General features: G+C 45.6%; 1 long non-coding RNA gene across 1 annotated transcript; it reads left to right on the top strand.

Annotated features, from left to right (window-relative positions):
• Positions 1-2,198: 2,198 nt before the first annotated feature.
• LOC145721125 (uncharacterized) lies at positions 2,199-19,957 on the top strand. Its single transcript, XR_014144590.1, has 3 exons — positions 2,199-2,536; positions 5,163-5,326; positions 19,849-19,957. It is a non-coding gene; the product is annotated as an uncharacterized LOC145721125 (long non-coding RNA).
• The last annotated feature ends 5,580 nt before the right edge of the window (positions 19,958-25,537 follow it).

The following is a 25,537-nucleotide window of genomic DNA, read 5'->3' on the forward strand; positions in this document are numbered from 1 at the left end:
AATCCAAACTCTTGGGCGCCTGGGTGGCTCAGTTGGTTAAGCGACTGCCTTCGGCTCAGGTCAGGGTCCTGGAGTCCTGGGATCGAGTCCCACATTGGGCTCCCGGCTCGGCAGGGAGCCTGCTTCTCCCTCTGACCCTCTCCCCTCTCATGCTCTCTCTCTCTCTCTCTCAAATAAATAAATAAATAAAATCTTAAAAATAAATAAATAAATAAATCCAAACTCTTCTCCTTGTCTGAATAGCAGTGAAATATTTCTACCGCCTGCCTGAATTCCACACCCTCTTTGTCTGCTTCCATCTCACTTGTCTCATTAACCATCATATTCTGGTCATTTATTGACAGAAGCAGCCTAGAACTATAGAATGTCCAGTCGGAAGGGACTGTATCTGAGGCATTCCTATGCTCCAGGCTGTCCCTGTCACATGCTGGCACCTCAGCGGGCACGGTCTCGGCGATAGGAAAATCCCCGCCTTGAGAAAATGAGAGTCCGCCAGTCGCTGGCCTTCCTGGCAGGGGTAGGGGTTGGGCTGGAGGGGTGTGGGGTGGGGGGATGGTGGGGAAGTCTTGTCACCATACAACTAGTTAGTGGCTGTCAGGAGATCAGAACCCAAGATGACTTTGTCCAAGCCCGTCTTCAGCCCAGTGAAGGGATCTGATGGATAATCTTCTATTTTTTCCCTTTTATTCACTTAATAAGCAAAGACAACAGAGAGAGCAGTGAGCACTTAGCACAGCCCTAGGACATGGAAATCAGTAAATATTTGTTCATTGACTGATTAATGACATCAACACCCAGCTGTCCACGTTCACCCTAATAACAAAGCCCAGGAAGGTATGATCTCCATGCCCCCACAATTCCCCTCCTCCGCCCCTGCCCAGCCCAGGAAGGAGCTGTGCTGAACAACTGTGACCATGGCCATTGTGGAGGAAGCTAAGGAAATGATGAAAGGCTTTGAAAGATAAGCATGTGAAGAAAGGGGGAAGGGAGAGGAGAAGTCACAGTGGGTGGGACTTGGAGGGAAGAGAGAAAGGTGGCTGAGTAGAGAGGCTGCGGGCAGGACTGGCATCACCCTCAAAACCATGGCCCCCCACCTGGGTCTCAGAGCCTGCTCTCTTCTCTTCCCTTTTGCTCCTGCAGGGAATATCATTCCATCTTATGTCTAGGTCATACTTTCTTTTTTAAGATTTTATTTATTTATTTGACAGAGAGACACAGCAAGAGAAGGAACACAAGCAGGGGGAGTGGGAGAGGGAGAAGCAGGCTTCGCACTGAGCAGGGAGCCCGATGCGGGGCTCAATCCCAGGGCCCTGGGATCATGACCTGAGCCGAAGGCAGACGCTTAACGACTGAGCCAACCAGGCGCCCTGTCTTGGTCATACTTAAAGAGATGATGCACATAGATGTGTGTACGGACTGATACACACACTCACATAGATGCTATTTAACTATAGGTACCAAATTGATGAGTGTTCCAAAACTGGACTCTACTCAGTACAGCCACTCAAACTCGGGGCCCTTTGGAGCTTGCACTCTTGAAATCAGATGCCGATTCAAGGGTGAGTGTCAGCCTCAGCCTCAGCGGGTGCCCTTACCAAACCTGACTGAGAGCTGAGAAGGGCCAAGCCCACTTCATCATTTCTCCTCTTCTCAGTTCCCCTTCACCTGTCACTCCAACACCTCTCCCTGCAAATGTCCTTTGCTGAGCGTCCCCTGTGTCCCAGGCATGCTGCCCGGTGCATGCTGCCTGGTGCTACAGACCTGAACTTGGCTCCGAGGAGGCACCATCTCAGCTCTCAGAGTTTTCACACCCAACATAACCTGTGGGCTTCTTGCAAAGCCCAGGGGAGACTTTAGTTGTGAAAATGTTTTGAATAAGTGGAGTATCTGAGCTAATATTACGCCGTGTACTTCAGTGGGGTATATAATGGAGCTCACTAGTGAGCTTGCTGCCGAGAGGAAGAGGAACAGAGCAGTACTTGGTACCTGCTGGTGGGAAATCTGAGCAGCAATCAAGGTGTGAATATGTGGGAGACCATGAGCATCAGGTTCCCAGGGTGAATGGAACTATGAAATTAAAACTGTTTTGCTTTTGCTTTATCGTTTTTTTTCTTTTTGTGATATACAGGAAAAAAAAAAACCCAAAGGAAACCAAATTCAGATTGGTACTTATTCTGTGGGGGCCCAGATGCCAGTCCCCTGCTTATCAGGAAATTGAAAGTATCAGTTGCCCTAGCAACAGAGGCCTGGCTGCTGGAGACCTGCGGGTGGAAGGTGGGGCGAAGATTGTTTGCCAGTTTGTTCTGAGGAAGGAGGTGGAACCATCACCCACAGCGCTACCAGAGGAAACTGCCTGTGCCCCAAGGTTGTCGTAGAGCTTCCTGCCAGAGCATCTGACGCCAGAGTTCACGACTGAGGTGGGCCTTCACCACAAAGCCTTTCCATAGATGGAGACACCAGAGGGTTTGTGAACGACCAACCAACTGCCTCCTGCTCAGACCCGAGCTCCTTCGTGCTGACTGGGGCAGGGCTGCAGGTAGAGACAGCACCAGGCTTTTGTTTGGTTCTGGGTTTGGGTTATTTTTTTTTTTCAGGCTTTCAAATTTCTGTGTTTAAACCCTGGCTCTACCATGTGAAAGCTACAGGACTCCTTCCCTGTAAAAAGGGGACAGGGTATAATGCCTGCTGGCTCAGAGTCATGGAACTTTCTCTCCCATCCATCTCAATTTTCCCCTTCCCTCTTCTATTCCCAGGATCCCTTTACCCCTCCTCTAGTGTGGCCAGCCAAAACTCAAAACTCTTCTTTATTTGGCAAAGCAATTTTGCTTTCTTTGTGTCATGTGTTGCTCTCTAAACCAGATCCTGGGACCTAACTTTTCAGCAAGTGCTTTGCTGACAACAACAAAAGTTCTCTAGAAGGGATTCTGCCACCAGCTTTAATAGAACATGCATTTCCCTCCCTCATCACGTCTGTACTGGTTCGTCACTCTGCACTTCCCTTGTTTCTCAAGATAACCTACAATGAATGAGATGGACAAACCGACAGCCAAACTGGCCTACCCTTTTCTACACACTTCAAAAATCTGCAGTGCATTGCTCCTCTTACTGACCAGTTCTTTTTTAACAATCTGAGACCAACCACGCCCACCCTTTCCCCCTTCACGTCTCTCCTGTCTTTCTCTCAAGCAGCTTATTTATGAAGTCTTTCCAAATCACTATGCCGTCATGCCAACATGGTAGCAGTGTGTGTTTATTATATACACCTGCCAAACAAGGGAAGGGGGGAGAAAGTTGTTTTGTAACAAAATTGCAAAAGCAATCAATCAATGGTAGAAATTGTCAATCACTAATCTAACATTCTTCATGAAGTATGCCCCTTTGATTCTGCTAACAGAACCTCATGCGTTTAGCTACCAGCAGAAATCTTTTGACTCTAGGGAGAGAAGACCTCCTACCCTGGCCATAAAGAATGAATTGCAATTTGCCTAGACCACACATAGAATCTCATTCTCCAAAGGTTGGCTACATGACCCAATGAAATATAAGGGGAAGTTTGCTGGATGTGGCTTCCAGGAAAGCTTTTGCTTTCTTGGGTAAGAAAGGGACAAACTCCACTGGCAGGGTCCCTTTTGTCCCTTTGTCATTTCTTCTTTCCTGGAATACTGATACCATACAGAGCCACCTTGGGACCATGAAGCACAAGAACAAGGGCAAAGATACAATCTGTTGAAGTATGGAGTCATGGAACTCCATAGCAAGAGCCTGAGATGTCGATGGTAACCTTGAGTAGTGGACCAATATTGGTCTAACCAGTCATGTGAAATGAATAATTTCTGAAGAATTGGTCTAACCAGTCATGTGAAATGAACACTCATTTGTTTATGTCATTGGGATTTTTGTTATACATACCTAAATGCAGTCCTAACTGATACATAGTTCTTGCTCTTACGAAATGGTCAGTGGCTCAGTGTATACAACTTGACATCACTCTTCATTCTAAATCCAGGGCATGAAAAAATCCTGTCTGCTCTACCATCAAAATATATCCCCGGGGGTGCCTGGCTGGGTCAGTCAGTAGAGCATGGGATGCTTGATCTTGGGGTCATGAGTTTGAGCTCCACAATGGGTGTACAGTTTACTTAAAAAAAAAAACCTACAAATATATCCCAGATTTCAACCATTTCTCATTGTCCTGTTGTTAACCTGGATTAAGCCGCCATCATTTCTCACTCAGAATATTACTAGCATTCACTTAACAGGCCACCTGTGTCTAGCCTTCCCCTCTGCAGTCTGTTCTCCACAGAGCAGCCAGAGTGATTCCATTCAAAGGCAAATGAGATGGTATCACTTCCGTCATCAAAACTCTCCAGTGGTGTCCAGGTTACCCAGAGTAGAAGCCAAAATCCTTAAAGTGACCTACAGGGCACTGTGTGATTTAGCTCCTGGTTTTTTGTCATTTTGTTTAGTTTCCACTACTCTGCTTTGAAGTTCTACTGCTATCTTTTTCTTCAGAATCTCATCTACTTCTATGCCCATCAGTGAATTTTTCGTTTTGAGTATTTCATTTTTCAGCTCTTGAGCTACCTTTTTTATTGGGTTTCTCTCTTCATTGTACTTGCGTTTCCCTTTACATCCTTGAACGTACTTACAATAGCTGGTGTTAATCTCTGTCACTTCTAGGCCTGTTTCTAGACAGATTTTTCCCCCTTGTTCTGAGTCACATTTCCTGTTTTTTGGCATATCTAATAATCATCATTGGATGCCGAACACTCTTATGTTGTCGAATGTTTAGTGTGTGTGGACAATCAGTTCATATACTCACAGATTGACTCGAGCACTTTGCAGCTCATGTTAAGCTTTGTCAGGGAAGGGCTAGAGCCGTCTTTAAGGGCCAACATGTCCTTTACTAAGCATTGAATCTTCCGAGATCCCAATTTAATTTCCTAGCTGCTCAACCAACACTTTCCACCTGGACTCGCTCAGAGTTCACAGTCCTGCACGATGGGTTGCCTAACATCTGAAAACATGGTTTCACAGATTTAATCTAGATTTCTAGTTTATGGCATGAGGGTTACTGAGTTGTAACTGGAAGTGGCCACAAACACTTCTTTTTTTTAACGAATTCTGCATTTTTTATTTCATTTTGCCATTTTTGCCATCAGGCAAAATGATTAATAATGATGCTGAAGATGGAGGTGAAGGTGGCCATAGCTCTTTGGAATATGGATGGAGCTCAAGTGGATTTAAAAGTTATGAAGAGCAGAGTGACTCAGAGTACCACAATGGGGTCCCCAGGTCCTTCCTGTGCAGTAACCACCAAAAGCAAGTATGTGTTCAGTCTGTGTAAGAGACAGAATATCTCATGTTTTGTTTTTTCAAGTTTTTATTTAAATTCTAGTTAGTTAACATATATGGTAACATTGGTTTCAGGTCTAGAATTTAGTGATTCATCACTTACATAGAACACACCCGATGTTCATCACAAGTGCCCTCTTTAATATCCATCACCCATTTAGTCTAGCCCCCACCCACCTCCCTCCATCAACCCTCAGTTTGTTCTCTGTAGTTGAGTCTCTTATGGTTTGCTTCCCTTGCTCTCTTTTTTTTTTCCTTCCCCTATGTTCATCTGGTTTGTTTCTTAAATTCCACATACACGTGGGGTGCCTGGGTGGCTCAGTCGTTAAGCCTTTGGCTCAGGTCATGATCCCAGGGTCCTGGGATTGAGCCCCGAATCGGGGTCCCTGCCCCACGGGGAGCCTGCTTCTCCTTCTCCCACTCCCCCTGCTTGTGTTCCCTCTCTCGCTGTGTCTCTCTCTGTCAAATAAGTAAATAAAATCTTTTAAAAAAAAAACTCCACATATACGTGAAATCATATGGTATTTGTCTTTCTCTGACAGACTTATTTCCCTTAGCATAATACTCTCTAGCTCCATCTACATCATTGCTAATGACAAGATTTTGTTCTTTCTGATGACTAATATTTCATCATATATATATATATATATATATACATCTTCTTTATCCATTCATCAGTGATGGACATTTGGGCTCTTTCCATAGTTTGGCTGTTGTTGATTATGCTGCTATAAATATAAACATCAGGGTGCATGCACCCCTTTGAATCTGTATTTTTGTATCCTTTGGGTAAATACCTAGTAGGGCAATTGCTGGGTTGTAGGGTAGTTCTATTTTTAACTCTTTGAGGAACTTCCATATGACCACAAACACTTATTAAATGTGCATTAAACTAGCATTTCAGCCTCCATGCTAGTGTCTAAGATACCAAGTTGAGTGTGAGTCCATTGGCATGTGGTAGAGGAAGTGAAACTCAGAATGGGGAAATAATTTGCCTAAAGACAAGTGTTGCTGGAGCTAGGAGTAGTGCCCAGGTGTTTTGTGCTCTTAGGCTGACCTTTATGCTCAAACCATATCACCTTTTCCTGGCTTAGCTCCTCTTAGCGCTCCCTCCCCCTCAGTTCCTGTCTTCTAACATTTGCAATACTGACTCCCCTCCAACACCTCCCCCTACCTTCTTTCAGACTATCTGGGAAAGGTCTTTCAGGCCCAGTGCATCAGACCGTTTAGAAGGACCGAGACCCACTCCATCACAAGCCAGTGGGATGAGATTTCTGATTCTCCCCACTTTGACATCTTCCTCAGATTTCCCCCAAAGGCCCCTCTTACCAGCTCGCAACAAGAGGAGACCACATCTGTGAAATTGTGTTGTGACTAGCAACACTTAAGCAAATGGGATTCATCAAAAAACAATTAGAGTAGAAAACATCTGCTTCTGTGTGTCAGGTGATGAGGGGCTAAGGGTCACAAAAGGCCTCTTTTCTCCAGAAGGACTCATTCCAGGGACTTGCTGCCCAGCTGCAGGGGTGCCTCGGCTGCTGGTTTTCTCAGGGTCTGCTCTGACGCAGAGATCCTTTTTTCCCAAGGTCATGCCCTTACTAGGTGACTGAATGAGATGGATGTATAAAGGCTTGGGCATGTTAGTCTGAAACAGGGCAACTCTGTTGGACAGCACTTGTTCTGAAGCTCCCCATCAGGTGGGCCAAAGCTTTGTAAGGGTTGCCATCGTGACTTGGCTTCTCCCCCTGCCCACTCCTGCCTCCTCCCCAGCCTCTCCCAGGTGACAATTCCTGGTGAATGATCTGTGCCCAAGTTCTGGCTCCACATTTGTTTCCAGAGAACCCAATCTGTGACTCCAGGAACCATCACTGGGCCATATAGTCCAAGTTTCCTGCAGCCATGGTCTCGAGGTTAGGCAATGGGTGATAACCCCATAGGACCTTCCCCCTGATAAAACAGGTGTGGGCCCCTCATAACTTTCCACCTCCCTTCTTTACCAATGTGATGGAAAATTGAAGTGAACATCCAGAATGTATTGGAAAATAGTATCAGATATTTACTGAGTGTGCATTCTGAGCCAAGGCACTGTGCTGCACCAACATGATCACCTTTAATCTCCACAAACGATCCCACAGGAAAGGTAACCCTAACATCCCCACTCTGTAAAGACCTTCCCTAGCCTCTGTCTGCGAAGAGTCGTGGCAGGTGCATGGGTAGGTGATGAACGACTATCTCAGGCTCCTTCCAGGGGCCTGGCCCCCTCTACTACAGCATGAGCTCCCGACAATGGTTTCCTTCTCATCTCTGGCTAGAGCTTATATCCTCCCTTTGCTCCTTCCTCCCCCAACCCTCAGTTCTGCAGATCTGGCAGGCCCTGCGCTGGGCCCCACTAGCAAAGCAGAGGCACTTTCAGTACCCAACACCCACCCTTGAAAGTAGGAACATGAGAAGCTCTCAGCCCACATCCTGTATCTGAGCGAAGTTCTCACAGGTGGTTCAACCCAGACAAGCCTTTACACAATATTGTTCAGCTCACCGCCAGTCTGACAACCACCAAATCTGGGCTCCCAGGAGGCCACTCATTCATTCATCCATCCATTTATCAACAAAGAACTACCAGTGATGGCCCTACTGGTTACAGGGGCTGCCTGGAAGTACACAGACGAACCACCTATTCATTTATTCATACGCTTGTTTATTTAACAATGACTTACGGAGATCCTATTTTGTCTGAAGCACACGTCCTGACAAAATGGTGGGAGCAAGAAGCGGTCTTGACCTTGCATTCCTCAGGAAGAGAGGAAGGTTAGAGTCCATTATTCAACTACTTTACTATATAGTCCAATCTCACACACAAGGACCAGATGTACTTTGGACGTACAAGAGGTTTTTAGTTCAGGTGGGATAGTGACTTCTCACGCAGAAGGGGCTCTCAGACAAGGTGGGTGTTTGGGCATCTCCTCTAGTTGGTTCCTCTCTAGTTCTTTTTGGGCTGGGTGTTTTCAGTTAGGCTCTCTGGGTGCCTCGCAGGGGCACTCTTCTCACCAAGGAACAAATACCTCTTTCAGAAGCTGCTCTCTCCTCTTTCCTCCCAGTGCTCTGCGTTGTAGACCAGCCTTTCTTAGCATGCTTCCCATGTGTTCCCAAGGCTGACATTTGCTGAAAAAGCCCATCCCTTCCTCTGCCTAGAGGCACATAAACAAAATGCCCCTTTCTGTTATGCCAAGTTTAGGCCTGAACCAGGTCCCAGAAAGCAAGGTGGGGAGGTGCCACGCATTAGTAATGCATGCATGTTGGGGCAAGCAAGAAAACCCATCTCGCCATATTGAGAACAGAGTGTTTCTTCCTCCTTTTTCTGCATTTTCCCCTTCGACTTTCCCTGCTGTTCTTCCTCTGCTTCCTCCTTCTTTTGGGTCATTACCTATTTCCTCAATGAGCCAGACTCATTGAGCTAGACTCATTTCTCTCTCCCTACTCATCCTCCCAACTTTTCCGAGATAATCCCTATCCCAAGAGAAGACTGAGAGGCTGGGGGAGACAGTACCTTCCCAGGAGCCTATCAGGTGTCGAGCCCCCTGCCAACCACCACCAGAGGGCGCTGCTTCCCCTGGCCTCCTGAGCAGGAGGCTGTCTCCCAGTCCAGGCAGGGGGTGGTGCAGGGGCTCGGCAGGGGCCTCCACCCAGGTTTCTGTCTGGACAGTGGCAGTGCCTCTGTTGCCTCGCTAATAAAGCGCTATCTTCCATTTTTATTCGCTCCTTTGGCAGAACAGGCTTCTGGATTTCCTCCTCAAGCAAATCACTAAAGCATATGGTTTCTGACCAAACCTTGGGTTAATTGGTTTTCCCCACTTTTAGGGATTCAAGTCTTCCCTGGGGTTTCAGAGCTAGGTCTTGCCTTCTTAGACCCCTGTAAATCAAGGTGACCCAGAATTGGCATTTAAATCTGACCTTATTAACCAAAAACGGATGTCCTCACATCTCCGGCCATCTGGCAATTCTCAATTGCTGCGATGCCCCTAAAGGCTCATCGGTCACTCTTGCTCCCCATGTCTGCCCAGGGAGACCATTCCCGTCCCCAAGACTTCACTGATGGCCGAGTGCTGCGTATGTTTTAACTTTTCTTCTGCACCCTGGTTGGCAATGCCCAGACCCTCTTTCCAATCCTATCTCAAAACTCACTTTCTTTTTAAGTTTTAATTAAAATTCCAGTTAGTTAACATACAGTGTAAGATTAATTTCAGGGGAACAATATAGTGATTCAACACTTCCATACAGCTGGTGCTCATCACAAGCGCACTCCTTAATCCCCATCACCTATTTCACCCATCCCCCACCCACCTCCCCTCTGGGAACCATCAGTTTGTTCTCTATAGTTAAGACTCTATTTCTTGGTTTGCCTCTCTCTCTCTTTCTTCTCCCCTTTGCTCTTTTGTTTTGTTTCTTAAATTCCACATATGAGTGAAATTATATGGGATTTGTCTTTTTCCTACTGACTTATTTCTCTTATCAAAGCTCACTTTCTAGGGGAAGCCAGTCTGATCCCTGCCAGAGTGCCCCCTCATTCCAGTCACCAGTCTCTGTCCCATTGGTACTGCTACGCTGCCCGGACTCAATCCTCTCCTCCTTCCTTCTGTATCTTGCCTCACTCCTGCCCATGTCCTCCTTCCCGGGTTCCATCAGAAGCCATACATGAAGACTGACAGACTGGACTTCATAAAAACATTGTTGTAATTGCACAAATATAAACAAAATATGAAGGAAAAAACATGGGAAAAATCGAAATAAATATGAGAGAGAAAAGATCAATACATGTAATACAGAGAGAACTCCTAAAAAGCAATACAAGAAAGATGGACAATCTGATAGGAATGGACAGGCAACTCAGAGTAGCAATAGTATTGGCCAATAAATACAACCTTTAATTTTAATATAAGTTAAAATAAGAAGGCATCATTGTTTAATATAAAAGGTATAAAAGACTGATAATACCCATTATTTGTTAGAATGGGGGTAATAGGCATACTCCATACACTGGTGGAGGGAATATAAACTGAACCACGTTTTGAAGAGTAGTATAGAAATAGTAAGTGCATGTTCTTTTATACGAACTCATTGCAGTATTGTCTGTTATTGTGGAATTTAGAAACAACTAAAATTAGTGAGAGATTGTAGCCACTAAAAGGAGATTAAATTGATATATCTAAATTGATGACATGTAAGGATGCTTTATTGTTGAATGTGTGTGTATAGAGACAGAGACAGAGACAGAGAAAGAAGAAAGTTAGGAATGATATATACTAAACCATTAACAGTGGGGTTTTTTTTAGAGCATGAGTAGTTACTTTCATTTTCTGCCTTATATACTTCCGTATTCTTTAGGGTTTGTTGCAATGCACACTTGCTACAATTATAAATTTTTTTCAAATTTCCAGTCTGGGGGAAAAAAGGAACAATTTGTTTACGTATTTGTCTCTCCCCCTAAGGACGTAAGTTGTTAGAAAGCTGGAACCAAATCATATTTATATGTATAAAGTTGCTGGCATAAATACTCCATTCATATGTATATATATGAATATATATGAAATATGAATATATATATGAAATACTCCATATGAATATATATTCATATATATATGAACTATATGTATATATATATGTATATATTGTTTTTTTAGAGAGAGAACACGTGTGTGCGTGCAAGCCGGCGAGGGGATTGAGGGGGGAGGGAGGGAAGGGCAAAGGGAGAGGGAGACAGAGAATCTCAAGCAGGCTCCATGTTCAGCACAGAGCCCCCTGAGAAAATGACCTGAGCCGAAATCAAGAGTCGGACACTTAACCAACTGAACCACCCAGGTGCCCATCCCCATCCATTCATATATTTTGAATTGATTTTCTTTTACACATTTTAAAGGTTGATACTCTATTTAGCATATCCTTCATTCCCTATAGTATTATATTTAGTTGTATTTAGATATTTGCCTCCCTAAGTAGAGTCAATTTCCTTGACGCAGATTAGATGCATCCCTTATAAGCTCCTAGCAGCTCATTGCTAAGTGTAGACTTCCCATAATGTTTGCTGTACTTGTTGGATACAGAGTGATTAAAAGTCTTACTCCCTTTCTAGACTCCAACCCCTCCAGCCATGTTCTCTTCCTCTTCCGAGGTGGAGCTTTGACTTCAGAACAGACTACGGTCTGTGTGACTGGGAAAGAGCAGAAGTCTGGGAAGGAATGTCTCCAGTTTAGGCTTTGAGTCAGGATAGGCAATGTAACAATAGAGCAGAAGACCTTACTTGGGACAGAATCCACAACTTAGACCTGGAAGGAGATTTGTTTCAGAAGGTCTGCAAACAATTGTCATGACCTTGAAGGTAACACAATCCCAGCCAGGGTGGGAAACAGGCTGAGTGCTGGGCAGAGTGGGACAAAAGAGCCTGGGCGAGACCATTTTCACATATTTGGGTTGATCCATTCTTCTGTTCCTTTGCAACGGTCTGTCTTGTTTTCTTATTGATTACGCTGGTTCTGTCCTTTTCGTGGGCTTCCCATAGACTTTTAAAGTAATAACTGTAATAATTTTGACTACCATTTATTGAGCACAGTCTGAGTTAAGGGCTTTTTTTCACATGTGTAGTAGGGTAAACACTGACTCTACCACAATCCTTCATTACAAAAGCATCAGTTTTAATTTTCTAAATTAGAATAAATCTGATCCTATGCCCTTAACTCACTGGACTGATATCTGATCTCAATCATTAGTAAAGCTCGTTCTCCCCCACCAATAGTTGATCTGACTCTAGTCCAGATATTCAGGAGTTCCCACAGTCATTGTTGCTATGCTCCTGCCCAAGCCTACCTATTGCCTAAAGGCAGGTGGTTTGGCTGCCTCTGTCATCCCTGGGTTACAGGTAACCTACGGGTTCTTGGGCAGGTAGGGGCTGTTGCTGACCCACCAGCCAAGCCAAGATGGTCAGAGTGGAGGAGCAGAGGGCTGGGGCTCTTGCAGACAGACACCTGGAGAAGACTGGCCATGCTGTCCAGGAATAGGGCCCAGAGCAGTTTGAAAGCTCCTAGACTAGATGGCTGGGCAGCAGCCTTCCATCACTGAATGATGTCGTTTTGGAATGTAGGTGAGGTTCAGTGGGGTGGAGTTCAGAGCCAACGACCAAGAAAGAACTCTTGAGGCATTTTTGCTGCAAAATGGTGGTTTATTAAAGCACGGGGACAGGACCCGTGGGCAGAAGACCTGCTGCCCTGTGGTCTTGAGGAGTGGCTGATTATATACTCACGAGTTGGGGAGGTGAGGACAAAGGGGGTGTCCAGAAGGACTGTCATATGCTAAAGACTCTCAGGATACTGGAGGCCTGGTTATTGTCAAGCCAAGGTTGTTTTTCCCTCTAATGAGGCACTAACATGAAGACAGTTGGGAGTTTCCTGGAGGAATGTTACATTCCTCCCATCACACGTCCTTGTCAATGGACTTCAGGTTCAAAAGAAATTCAATTTTCTTTACATTTCCTTCTACCTCAGCCTCCCTCAATTTCATATAGGGGAGGGTGATGTTAGGGCTTCAGGAAACTGAACTATGTGTCTCTGGAAGTTAGGCTATTGATTAGAAAGCTTCTTCCTTGTAAATCACTAGGACATTTGTAAACTGAGGGAGACTCCTGTCCTGCAGGACTGTGATCTCTATCACTTAACCATTTATTTTTCCTTTAGGGCAGCCAGGAGTGCCTGAGGAATGTCACAAATATCACATGGGGCGGTGGTGTAGGGTGCCAGCTTCTTTCTGCTTTGTCCTCAGCTAGCCTGCTGCTCCCTCATCGTGAGCATCTATGTTTTAGTGACTCAGTTCAGGCCTCAGGTTACTAACTTGGGCTTTGAAATATGTTTTTGTTTGTTTCCAAGCTTAACTTATATAAGAGTAGGCAAGGTGACCTTAGTGCCTGCTTCCTCTCCAGGAATTCTTGTGTGGGATTCTTCGAGGCTAGATGAGGCCCTCCAAAGCTCCCCCTCTGGGCCTTCCCTTGACTTCCTTTCAGACCTTGGACTTGGCTTTGTTCTCCTGCCACGGCTGACTTGTTCCCTGAGGCGCGCACGCACACACACACACACACACACACACCATTTTGCTCCAGCAAGTGTGGCCTCGTTTGTGCAATCTTGACCCTGTGGTGTAAGGCTGTCCTGTTCTTACTATTTTTGGGGCCCAGGGCTAGGGTACAAGTGCAGATCTGCATTTCATATGTTTAAATATTTAAAAGAGCTAACTGTTAAAATATGATTTATACTCCCAAGTTAGCAAATGGGATTTCACAACAACCTAGAAGATCAGGATTGAATTTAGCATTCTCAGACTCCTAGGAATTCTGTATGAGCATGTGTTCGGCACTCAGCCCATGGGGCAGCCCCGCTCTTCTCCCTTTCAGCTTCTCACAGAGCAGGGGCTTCACACACACACACATAAATACACACAAACACACACAAGATCCTCTGGGCCATGCATGTGCACACCAGCCTTGGGGTCCACATTCAGGATGACGGGAGCAAGGCAAATGCCTATGCAGGCCCTGACAGTGAGCACCAGGCTATTTGGACAAGAATCCTGAGTCATGGTTTAGAAGAGGAGAGATGTGAGTTCCAGGTGGATGTGCCTTTAGCCCTGGAGTCTTGTCTCATGGCGAGGGGTGCAGCTGGTGGAGGACCAGAACAGAACCACCAAAAGCAGGGGGCAGCCTACTATGGCCCATAGATCAAATCCAGCCCACTGCCTGTTTTTGTAATTAAATTTTTTTGGAAGAGCTATGCCCAGTTTGTTGACACATTGCCTATAGCTGCTTTCTCTCTACAGTGGCAGGCTTGGGAAGTCACAACAGACACAGCATGGTCTGCAAAGCCTGCAATATTCCTCTCCGGCCCTTTATAGAAAAGTTTGCAATTCTTCCTCTACAGGATGGTGCCCAAAGCAGGCCCTAAAGCTGTTAGGATATAAGGCTGTTTCCGGGTCCAGACACCTTCATTTCACCATAAATTTCCCCTGATTCTCCCACTTCTCTTCCCTTCCTTTCCTTCTAGAAAAATGATTTTTTTTAAAGATTTTATTTATTTATTTGAGAGGGAGAGAATGAGAGACAGAGAGCATTAGAGGGAAGAGGGTCAGAGCGAGAAGCAGACCCCCTGCTGAGCAGGGAGCCCGATGCGGGATTCGATTCTGGGACTCCAGGATCATGACCCGAGCCGAAGGCAGTCGCTTAATCAACTGAGCCACCCAGGCGCCCTAGAAAAATGATTTTTAATCTAAACTTTGAACCCCACTTTCACGAGCCTATTTAATCCTCACAGCTTATGAAGGAGGTCATACAGGCCTGATTTGCAGATGGCAATGAGATCCGAAAGACAGTGAGAGCCAGACACTCGGGGATTTATTTCTGAGGGGTTTTAAATATTTCCTTATGGCTGAGAAGACACCCAATGTACGTACCACAGAACAGGGGTGGCAGGCAGTGCCGGAGTAGGGGAACTCAGTCCCCCAAGCCCCCTAAACACTGCCCCAGTGCTCAGATTTTCTTACGGTAAGGTGGGCATTCCCTGGGACACCTCTCTGATCTTCTAACCAGTTTAGTGGTTTCCTCGGGTCATTGTGTTCTCAAAGAAGCAGAAAAGCAGAATAATCAACAGCACAAGCTGGAGTCAGACTGCCTGGGTTCACATATTGGCTTTGTCGCTAACTTACTGGCTGTACAGCCTTGGACAAGTTATTTACCTTCTCTGTGCTCCAGTTTTCTCATCAGCAAAATGGGAATAATAGGAGTACTTGCCTCCCAGAGCAACCGAGCTCTCAGCATCACTCTTCCCAGGACAGGTGAGTTGCTGTCGTTTTTCTGGATTATTTTCTCCCCAGATCCTCAGCACGTATTCTACATGTCCCAGGAGGTGCCACCCACAAGGGACTCATTGTGGATACTGTCACCTGGAGTCTGCCACATGCAATGCAGGCTCACAGCCACCTGAGAGCTAGCTAGCTACCGATTTACTGCCCCAAGAATATTAAAGTTTTAAAAAACATTTTAAAGTTGAGGAAACAGGGACGCCTAGGTGGCTCAGTCAGTTAAGCATCTGCCTTCGGCTCAGGTCATGATCCCAGGATCCTGGGATCGAGCCCTGCGTCAGCTCCCAGCTGAGCAGGGAGCCTGCTTTTCCCTCTCCTCCTGGCTCCTGCTCTCTCTCCCTATCTCTGTTTCTCTCTCCAATAAATAAATCTTATAAAAAAATAAAGTTGAGGAGACTGAACCACAGAGAGGTTAAAAGCTTTCCCTAGCCCACAGACTAGTGAGGGGCAGAACCCAGGAATGCCTGATCAGATAGGTTAATTGACACTTCGGTCCAGTTGGGAATCCAGTGGGCAGGTTGTAAGATCAAGCTCTCAGGACCTGGGTGCATGCTGGAAGACATCACAGAAAAGAGAAATTTGGTCTGAATCTTGGCTCTGCCACCTTACTTTTTAGGTGATCTTAGACAAATGGCTTAACTTCTCTGAATATCACTTAAAGGTCAAAGAGATTGTGGTTTCCTGCCAGTGACCCCTTCACTGTGTGCTGGACTGGAAGCAAAGCAGGGGAGCTGGGGTGAAAATGGAACCATGAACTCTTATTTCCAGCAAGGAGCAGTGGGGTGCAGAGAAAAGAATGGGAGGGACAAGGGAAAGGTGGCCCAAGCAGAACCGGGCACATCTGAGTCGGACAGTTGCTCCTGCACCTGCCCCAGGTCTGTTCCTTCCTCCTGAAAGGAGCCACCAGGGTGTGAAACAACCCCTAGGAGGCGCCCTATGCCTAGAAGGGGGACCAATGGATTGTGTTTGTCAACCTTAAGAGCTTCACCCTCAAGGTAAGGCCCTCCATGCTCCTCCTTCTGCTCAGTTGGGAAAGAGAGCGCCTCCCAGTGCATTTGATGAATTACAATCCCAGGTGAGGCAAGACCCAGGGAGGCCCTAAGGTTTCAAGGTGAGCTAATGACCCAGCTGCAGAGTCCGGCAGTTAGAGGAGCCCTTCTGCTCCCGTGCAGCCACAGCTGGCTTCCTTCCTTTCCTTAGCTCCTGTACCTTCCCGTCGTCCCCCCAACTCCTGGAGACTCCCTTTTGGTCTCTTCCCCTGCTCTGCTCTGGTCCTGATCCAGTTCAAGGACCAAAGTGTAGATCAGAGTTTCTTCCCCTCCTTTGTTCCCCTTCTGCTTATGGAAAATATATATAGGAGGTGAGAGATCTTTCAGGCCATTAGGCTTCTGCCCCCGGTCTTTGCATGCTTAGGTGTGGGAGGTAACTGCTGACCAACCCCGGGGCCCTTCACTCTGTACCTCCCCATCTGGAGCCCTCTATCTTTGCCCAGACACCTGCTGTCAAAGGGCCTTATGTCTCTTATGACACTACAGCCCACCCAAGCTCCAACTCAGACAAGCCTTCTCAGAAGGTGGTTGGTAGTAACAGAGGGCAGGGGGGAAAGGGATGCTTGGAGTCCAAGACTCATTCTCCCTGACTTGGCAGTCCTAAAATCTTTCCTTGGAAACAAATATGTCCATGAGTCCGTCAAAGTCCCTGAGTAAGTCACTCTCCCATTCCCTCCTCCCCATGATTGGATCATCCCCCTCCCACCATCCTCCTGGATTAACATTCATAATAATAATTCTAAGAGATAGTACTTTTTTTTTTAAAGATTTAATTTGTTTGACAGAGAGAGACACAGTGAGAGAGGGAACACAAGCAGGGGGAGTGGGAGAGGGAGAAGCAGGCTCCCCCCTTCCCAGGCAGGGAGCCCGATGCAGGGCTTGATCCCAGAATCCTGGGATCATGACCTGAGCCGAAGGCAGACGCTTAACAACTGAGCTACCCAGGTGCCCCTAAGAGATAGTACTATTATCCCATCATTAAAGGGAGGAAACTGAGGCACAGTGAAGTTAGTGATTTGTTCATGGTCACACAGCTTGTGGCAGAGCTGGGCTGTGAACTTGGATAGCACAGATTCAGGCCCAGAGCCCTTAATCTCTGGTTCGGGTAGGATGTTCCCTTGGCTGAGAGGAGCCCCCAGTGACCCTCCAGACACATTTGTCCTGGGAAAGGAGTCCATTCCAGAACCCACAGGGGCCCTTTTCTTACTCTCTTCAGGTTGCAGAGCACCCACCTTTACCAGAGTACCAGCTCAGCCCCCATCACCACTGTGGCTCCTGGGGTGGGAGTGCGGGTGATAGTGGATTCTGTGCCAGGAGGTCCGAGGGTCTCTATCCCGGCGCCCCCACCAAGGGCGCCTTCTACATCTACGTGGATGGGCACACCTGTTAGGAGGCTTGGCAGATGGGTCTGGTGTTTGAGCCGACTGCTGTTGCTGTAACTTGTCGTAAGCCATCCACCTGTGGGGTCCATTGGGGACCATAGGACGGGAGGATAATTAGGTGGAGGTTTTGCTTCAGAATGCCGGCTGTCTCTTTGGATTTATAAATCTGCATGCTTCTGCCCTGCATGTAAAGGAGAAGCCCACCTTCCTGCTCTCCAGAGGCTGGAGCTGGAAGGAAGGCAGAGCAGTGGCTGGGACCTCTCTGAGCATCTCTGTGGGAAGTTCTGGTCTTTTGGCCCCATCCTGAGGACAAATGGAAAGGAAATGGGAGGCTCTGGGGGGCAAGAGAGATCAAGTCCTTGTTCCTTCCCACAAATAGACTTCCAAAGGGTCTTACAGAAGGACTGAGAAGAGTAGCTGGACTCAGGACACTTAATTTACTGCCTCACCTCCTTCAGGAGCTCTTCCTTCCCCAAGTTTACATCTCCCAACTCCAGGGCTCAAACCCCACGCAGCCATCCTGGTTGATGGAGGACAGAGCATGATGTCGGGACAGTCTCAGCACTCCATTTCCACACCTGCGAGGTTAGGAACAAAGACCGTCAGCACTGATTCCAAAATTACCTTTAAAAAAAATTACCTCCTTATCATCTTTATTGCCGCACCACACCCAAACATACCTTTCAGTTCCCTCAGGGAAGGCACCAAGAAAATGAAAAGAAAAGGCACATTACAGCAGGGGAGGGAGGTCTCGTTCCTACCATCTTCAGGACAGCATGGCCTCTGCCCATCCCCAGGCCAGTGCCCAAGCTGAAGAAGCCGAGGAAGAATGCAGCTCACCAAGCGAAGAGGTGTTTCTACACTAACCAGTTCCCCAGGCTTGGAGCTGGAGGGTTCTGCGGATTATGCTCTTTTGACAAAAGCTGTACAAACAGTCAGGGGAGTTTTTCTCCCTCCCTCCCCTCTCCTCAGCTGGAGTACAAGTGGGATGTGTAGCCATCTTGGTTTACTGAAGATGGTCCTGGCTGGTAACTGTGGTTCCAGCCTCCCATTCACTCAGTGATTTGGCCCGGTTTTCAATTTCATTATAAGAATGTTTTTGTAACTAGTTGGATCAAAATGATCTGGAATGGATTCAATAGACTTCCACTTAATGCTTTCACTTTCTGCTGTGTTCTGTACACAGAGTTCTTCCTTTTTTTTTTTCAGAGTTCTTCCTTTAACCCAGGGTTGCATCTAAATGTTCACGAGGGATAACCAATTTTCCCTTTCCTGGCCCTTTTGGACAAAGCTTAAATTATAGTGTTTTGCAATGACCACTGGCAGGGTGCTTGCTGATCAACTGACATTTGCTCGGGTGGAAGTCACTGGGGACAGCTTTCTGTCTGCTCTCCAGGACTGGCTGGAGAGGTCTCGGTGACCTGTCCCGCAGAGTCCTCAGGCCACCTCATCGATATGTCTAAAACCAACGGCGACATTTTATCATGCAAAATAAAAATTGTCAGATTTTCAAATATTTTTAGATACATAGAGTAACTGATCGATAGCTTTAAAGAGGTAATTGGTAAAATGAGGTGGGATCAGTGGGAAATGTGGGAAATTACAGGTTGGGGGTATAGGGACTACGAATAGGGAAACAGAAGCCGAGCAGTTCTACCACTGAGCTTCTAGAGTAGTCCAAATGCTCTTGCTACAGGCTTTGCCATTTATGGCGTGGCATAAATTTACAGCCACTTCTTTATTTTATTGTTTGAAAACACTTTTTATTTTGCAAGGAAGTGCTTTTTGTCAGCAATGAGCTAAGAAAAATAAACTTAAGATGCCCATCTAATGAAAAACTCAGTACTCCATTTCCATTTTCTGAGGAAGTGGAGATGAATGTATAACTTGCATGTTAGTTGGCATTTACTCTCCACCACGGGGCTGTCTGACGCTGCATGGAAACCAGAAGACAGGAATCTGCTGAACAAGCATCAGCATCTACATCAAAAGTACTAATTATTTTAAGGGGATTTTACCTCCAGATCATGATTTAATTAAAGGTAGTTGCCAAAGGTAGTTTTCATACCACCCTGTAAAGCATACATTTACTTTTAGGTAGATCTAGTGACAGGTGGGCCAAATTAATGTTTCCTTTTTTTCTATTCTTGTTGTGTGTGTATGTGTTTGTACAGGTATAAAGATGAAGCTCTATTTACAGAACAAATTCACAAGGTTTTAAGTAATATCAATTTTATATCCAAGTCATAGATGCTTCAAATAGAAAAGCAGGTAAGTTCGTTGTAATAATGGGTGAATTTTTTTCACCCAGGTCATGAAATAAAAGTAAGGCTTTAGGTGGTTCATTTTGCCAAAGATAAAACATCTGACGTTATTGTAAATGCTATTGTAAATTCAGTGAAAAAACTCAACATTCAAAATATCTTTTGGTGATAATAATAAAGTCAAATATTAATGGAGTACAACATTATGTGAAAACAATATTTTTTTCTAAATTAAAAAAAAACAACCAAAACACACAAAGCAGAAATGCCCTGGGGATTGGGCGGAGGCCACAAATCACTGATTGATGTGTCTAAAACCAACTGCGACAATTTGTGCAAAATAAAAATTGTCAGATTTTCAAATATTTTTAGATACATAGAGTAACTGATCAATAGCTTTAAAGAGGTAATTGGTAAAATGAAGTCATTAGGGTGGGCCCTAGTCCAGGCTGACTGGCGTCCTTACCAGAAGAGGAGATTAGGACCGAGACACACACACAGGGGGCCATGTGAAGACACAGGGAGAAGGAGGCCATCTACAAGCCAAGGAGCGAGGCCTCAGAAGAAACCAATCCAGCAGACACCTTGATCTTGGACTTCTAGCCTCCAGAACTGTGAGACAATAAAATTCTGTTGTTTAAGCTGCCCAGTCTGTGGTATTTTGTTACGGCAGCCCTAGCAAACTAACAAAGAGGTATCGGCATTCTCAAAATAATTAACTATGAAGAGTGACTTTGAAGAAGATTTCAGGAAATATTATGAAAAAAATTAAAAATAGTAAAACCATATTGAAAAATTCTTCAGAAAATATCAGTGATACTGAACTAGAAATATGGATAAGAACTGATGGAATTTTGTCAGTATATAGCAAGAATAATTACTCAGATTTTTGTTGTTGTTTTAATTATTTTATTTTATTTTATTTTCATCATGATAAGTGTACTTTTTAATCCCCATCCCCTATTTCACCCATCCCCCTACCCACCTCCCCCCTGGTAACCTTCAGTTTGTTCTCTAGAGTTAAGAGTCCATTTCTTGGTTTCTCTCTCTCTTTTCCTTTGCTCATTTGTTTTGTTTCTTAAATTCTACATATGAATAAAATCATATGGTATTTGTCTTTCTCTGTTTGACTTATTTCATTTAGCATAATACTGTCTAGCTCCATCCACGTCACTGCAAATGGCAAGATTTCATTCTTTTTTACAGCTGAATAATATTCTATTGTATATATACATCACATTTTCTTTATCCATTCATCAATTGATGGACACTTGAGCTGCTTCCATAATTGGGTTATTGAAAATAATGTTGCTATAAACATAGGGATGCATATATCCCTTATCCCTTTGAATTAGTGTTTTTGTATTTTGGGGGGTAAAAGCCCAGTAGTGTGATTACTGGTTCGTGGGGTAGTTCTAGTTTTAATTTTTTGAGGAACCTCCATACTGTTTTCCACAGTGACTGCAATGTGTAACAAGAATAATTATTCAGATTTTTAAATTTTAATTTACTATGCAGATATGTATTATTGTTTAGAAAAATATACTTTTGAAAATTGTTTATTTGTTAAGTTTATTTGTATAACAACACAATAAAAAAAACTATTTCAGAAATGACATAATTCTAATGTCCCTTTCACTCTCCAACCTGTCTGGGTTTGGATGATGAATTATGTGAAGGGATTCAGACATTCCATTATACACTGAATGTTCTCTTACTTCAGCAGAATAGAAGACACCAGATTTGCACCAAGTGCTGACCCAGCCGTTTTGTAAGTAAATAACAAAAAGAAAACTTGAACATACTGCACAACCCAGGGTCTCTGGCCCAGGGTTTCCCCAGATGTTCCCGTGATCGTGTGATCGCTGTGGCTTGCACTTTCGCCATCTGTACACGTGTGTCTGGATTGCTGTCCTCATCCGGAGAGTGCACGCACCCTGATGGCTCCTTATCTCATTGCCCTGGCTAGGCGGGAAGGAAGTCACCCTCGGTATTCCCCAGTCCTAGGCTCCAAGTCCCTTCCTGCTGCTTTATTTATTTAACCAACACTTACATAGCGCCCTATAAGCAGGCCCTGTGCTCCGCACTCAATAAACATCAACTCCCTGAATCTTCATAAGGACCCCCTGAGGTAGTCATGGTGATTATTCCCACTTTAGAGGGGAAATTTAGCCCAGAAAGTCTGAGAGCCTTGCCTAAAGTCATACAGAGGGAAAATGCGTGTCAAAGCCCGCTGTGTGGCTCAGGTGTGCATGGCCTTGCCCCACACTGTGCCTTCCTTTGGCCCAACTACACCCCGAGACCACCCCTCACTCCCAGCCAGGGCTCCAGTCTCTGGATCTTACTCCAGAACTGAGGGGAAAGCAGAGTGGAGTAGGTCCGGGGGCGCCATTCAGTATTTTAGGAGCCCCCCCCTCCTCTGACTGCAGTACACCCCACCCAGATCCTGGAGCCATAATGCTGACCCCCTGTCTGGTGGCCCTCCTCGTGGGGCATGGACCCCGCCGGCGGCGCGGAGACAATCGAGCATCGCCCGCGGGCGACGACCCCCTCTCGGTGCCATCCCGCTCGGAGCCAGCCCTCCGCACCCGCCCCGCGCGCGCTGAATGATCCGCCCAGAGCTGGGCGGCGACAGCGATCGTCGCCCACCCCAAGGTTTTTTCCTCTCGGGGCCGGGGCCCAGCCAGAGCGACCCCTAGCGACGTGCCGGGAGAGTGCGCTTGCTGGCACTCTGCGCTCCCTCCTCTCCCCTTCCGGCCGCTTCCACCCCTTCCCTCCCGCAGGTGTCAGGGTCCCGCCACTCCACACCCTCCTCGAGGGATGGCCGGGGGGAGGAGCGCTGACCTGAGGGCATGGTCGCGGCGCCGAAATCTCCGCTTACAGAAATGAAGCGGCCGCAGGAAGGGCAGACCCTCGCTGGCACCCACTGCCTGCCGTCTGTGGTTCTAAGGACTCCTCAGGCCACTGGGCGCGCCTCCTGGGGCTCCCTTCCCGCCAGCCCACGTGGGCCACCACGGTGTGGCCAGGGCCAGTCACCACCATCCCCAGCAACACTGGGGCAAGTGGGCGATGCCCTGGGTTTTTAAAACCTCCTGGTCAAAAGTTCCAAGTCCCAGATCGGAGGCAGGTAAGTCTGTGGGACCCTGTGCCCAGACTTTGCCCCACTTTTCCACCTCACTGACACTTGCCCCACTCTTATTCCGCTGTCTCTAGTTCCTCACTCTTTCACGCCATTCTTTTTTTTTTTTTTTTTTTTTTACAGTTATCATTTGGATCTGACAGGTGGCTGCTCCATCAGCTGAGGCATTTCACAAAACGGGTTCTAAATAACACTAGCGTTCTGCAAGCTAGTAATAGAGTAAACACATTTGGGGAAACGCTATCCTATGTTCATGCTTTGTGTGGGCCACAAATTTGATTCTGTATTTCTGGTAGTTAATGAAAGATAGGAAATGAGTTACACAATTTATAATGTCCAGAAAATCAGAAAAAAAAAAAAAAAACCCAACAAGACAATTAAAAAAAAAAACTATTTTAGATTCTAGGAGCAGAAATATACTTCCCCCAGGGTTATTTATAAAGAGAACACTATAATGTAGGTATGGACACTCTTAAAATAAACATAAGGCCTATTTTATATATGGATGCTCCCCATAGCCTCCCTCAGAAGAAAGGGAGGGCCTAAGTCCAAACTGCAACCAATTAAAGCAAACCTGTGGGAAGCCTGTAACAGAAAAGCCATATCCCAGCTCTTTGCTGGGCTCTCTAGAGCAGGGCGGTCCATTCCAGTTGGCACTAGTCACAGATGGTTACGGAACACTTGAAATCTGGCTAGACCAAATTGAGATGTGTATCTAAGTATGAAATACACCCCAAATTTTGAAGACTCACTAAGGGGAAAAAAGAAAGTAAAACATCTCAATAACTTACATATAAATTATATAAATGAGTAGAGCAGTCCCAAGATGAAATGATAATAGTATAGATAAATTAGATTAAATAAAACATATTAAATTAATTTTACCAGCTTCTTTTTACTTTTCTAAAGGTGGCTATTAAAAAATTTAGAGTTGCATATGTGGCTCCCACTATATTTCTATGAAACAGAGCTGCAATGTTTCTTAAACTATATACTCTAAGCTATCAATAACTATGCATGACAAAAGGATGCCATAGTTTGACAATTTGGGAAACACCGTCTATAGTTAGCCCCTTCTTGGTGTGTTCTGTAGGACGGTAATGTAACAAACTTGGAAAAAAATTCCATAAATTAACACATTTGGGAAATGCCAGAGTAAGCATAGAGGGCTTCTTGGGACTCTTTATAATGATAATAGGGATTTTCCAAGAGCAGTTTCTCCTATGTAGCATTTCTTCAACATAATCAATCAAAGAACCCTTTTCATCGTGGACACAACACCCATTGATGGCATTCTGAAGGGCCCCACTCTTGTGGCTTGTGGTTTGGCTCTGAAGTCTTTCCCCTTGCTTTTTACTCCAACTAACATCTAAACCGGTATTTTCACCTGATTTCAAGTCCTTACCCCAGACCTAATGAATCCGATTTATCGAGACCACCCTTTTTATGTTAACTTTGGCGGCATAATAAACCACCCCAAAATACAGTGCCTTAAAACAGTCACAATTTCACATGCTACAACATGGGTGAACTTTGAGGACATTATGCTGAGTGAAATAAGCCAGTTGTAATAATACAAATACTTTATGATTCCACTTATATGAGTTATCTTGAGTAGTCAAAAACATGGGTGCAGAAAGTAGAATGGTTGTTGCCAAGGGCTGTGGGCAGAGGGGTTGGGAAGTCGTTCAATGGGTAATACAGAGTTTCAGTTTGGCAAGATGAAAAAGTTCTAGAGATCTGTGACACGACAATGTGATTATAGTAAACACTACTGAACAGTACACTTAAAAATGGTTAAGAGGGTGAATTTTGTATGTTTTTTACCACAGTTTAAAAAAATAAAATTTAAATTAAAAAAAGCCAGCAGCAATTAATTTCGTTCACAATTCTGTGGGTCAGCAGTTTGGGCTAGGTTGAGCTGGGTACTTTTTCTACCAGTCTTGGCTGGGCTTACTCACCCATCTCTGGTCAGCTGGCAGTCAGGGAGTTGGGCTTCTGGGAGTTGCCCGGCTGTCACCTAGGGCCCTGAGCATGACTGGCCATGTGTTTCTCATCTTCCCTCGGGCTAGCCCCGCTCATGTGGCAGTTTCGGTATTCCAAGACAGTGAGAACCAAAGCTTCAGGGACTGCTCAGGACTCGGCCCAGAACTCACCAGTGTCACACCAGCTGCATTCAATTAATTGAAGCAAATCACAAGGCCAGCTCAGATTCAAAGGGTGGGGTGAGCATCTCTAACGCTTGGTGCAAAGAGCTCAAAAGCCCTGTGGCCATTTTTACAATGCTCCATGCTTGTCCCATTATCTGTCTTTTGTGTTTCCTATGTACAGAAGCATCCCCTCTTGTACCTTACTTTCCTTCACTCTCTCATACACCCCTCCATCTGGTCAGCATCACAGAGCTACTTTATTCTTTTCAGGGGTGAATTTTTGCATTATCAGTTTGTGGGCTTCCGTTGC

Source organism: Leptonychotes weddellii, chromosome 4, assembly GCF_054177405.1.
Source record: "Leptonychotes weddellii isolate Sample4059 chromosome 4, ASM5417740v2, whole genome shotgun sequence".
NCBI classification, from domain to species: domain Eukaryota; kingdom Metazoa; phylum Chordata; class Mammalia; order Carnivora; family Phocidae; genus Leptonychotes; species Leptonychotes weddellii.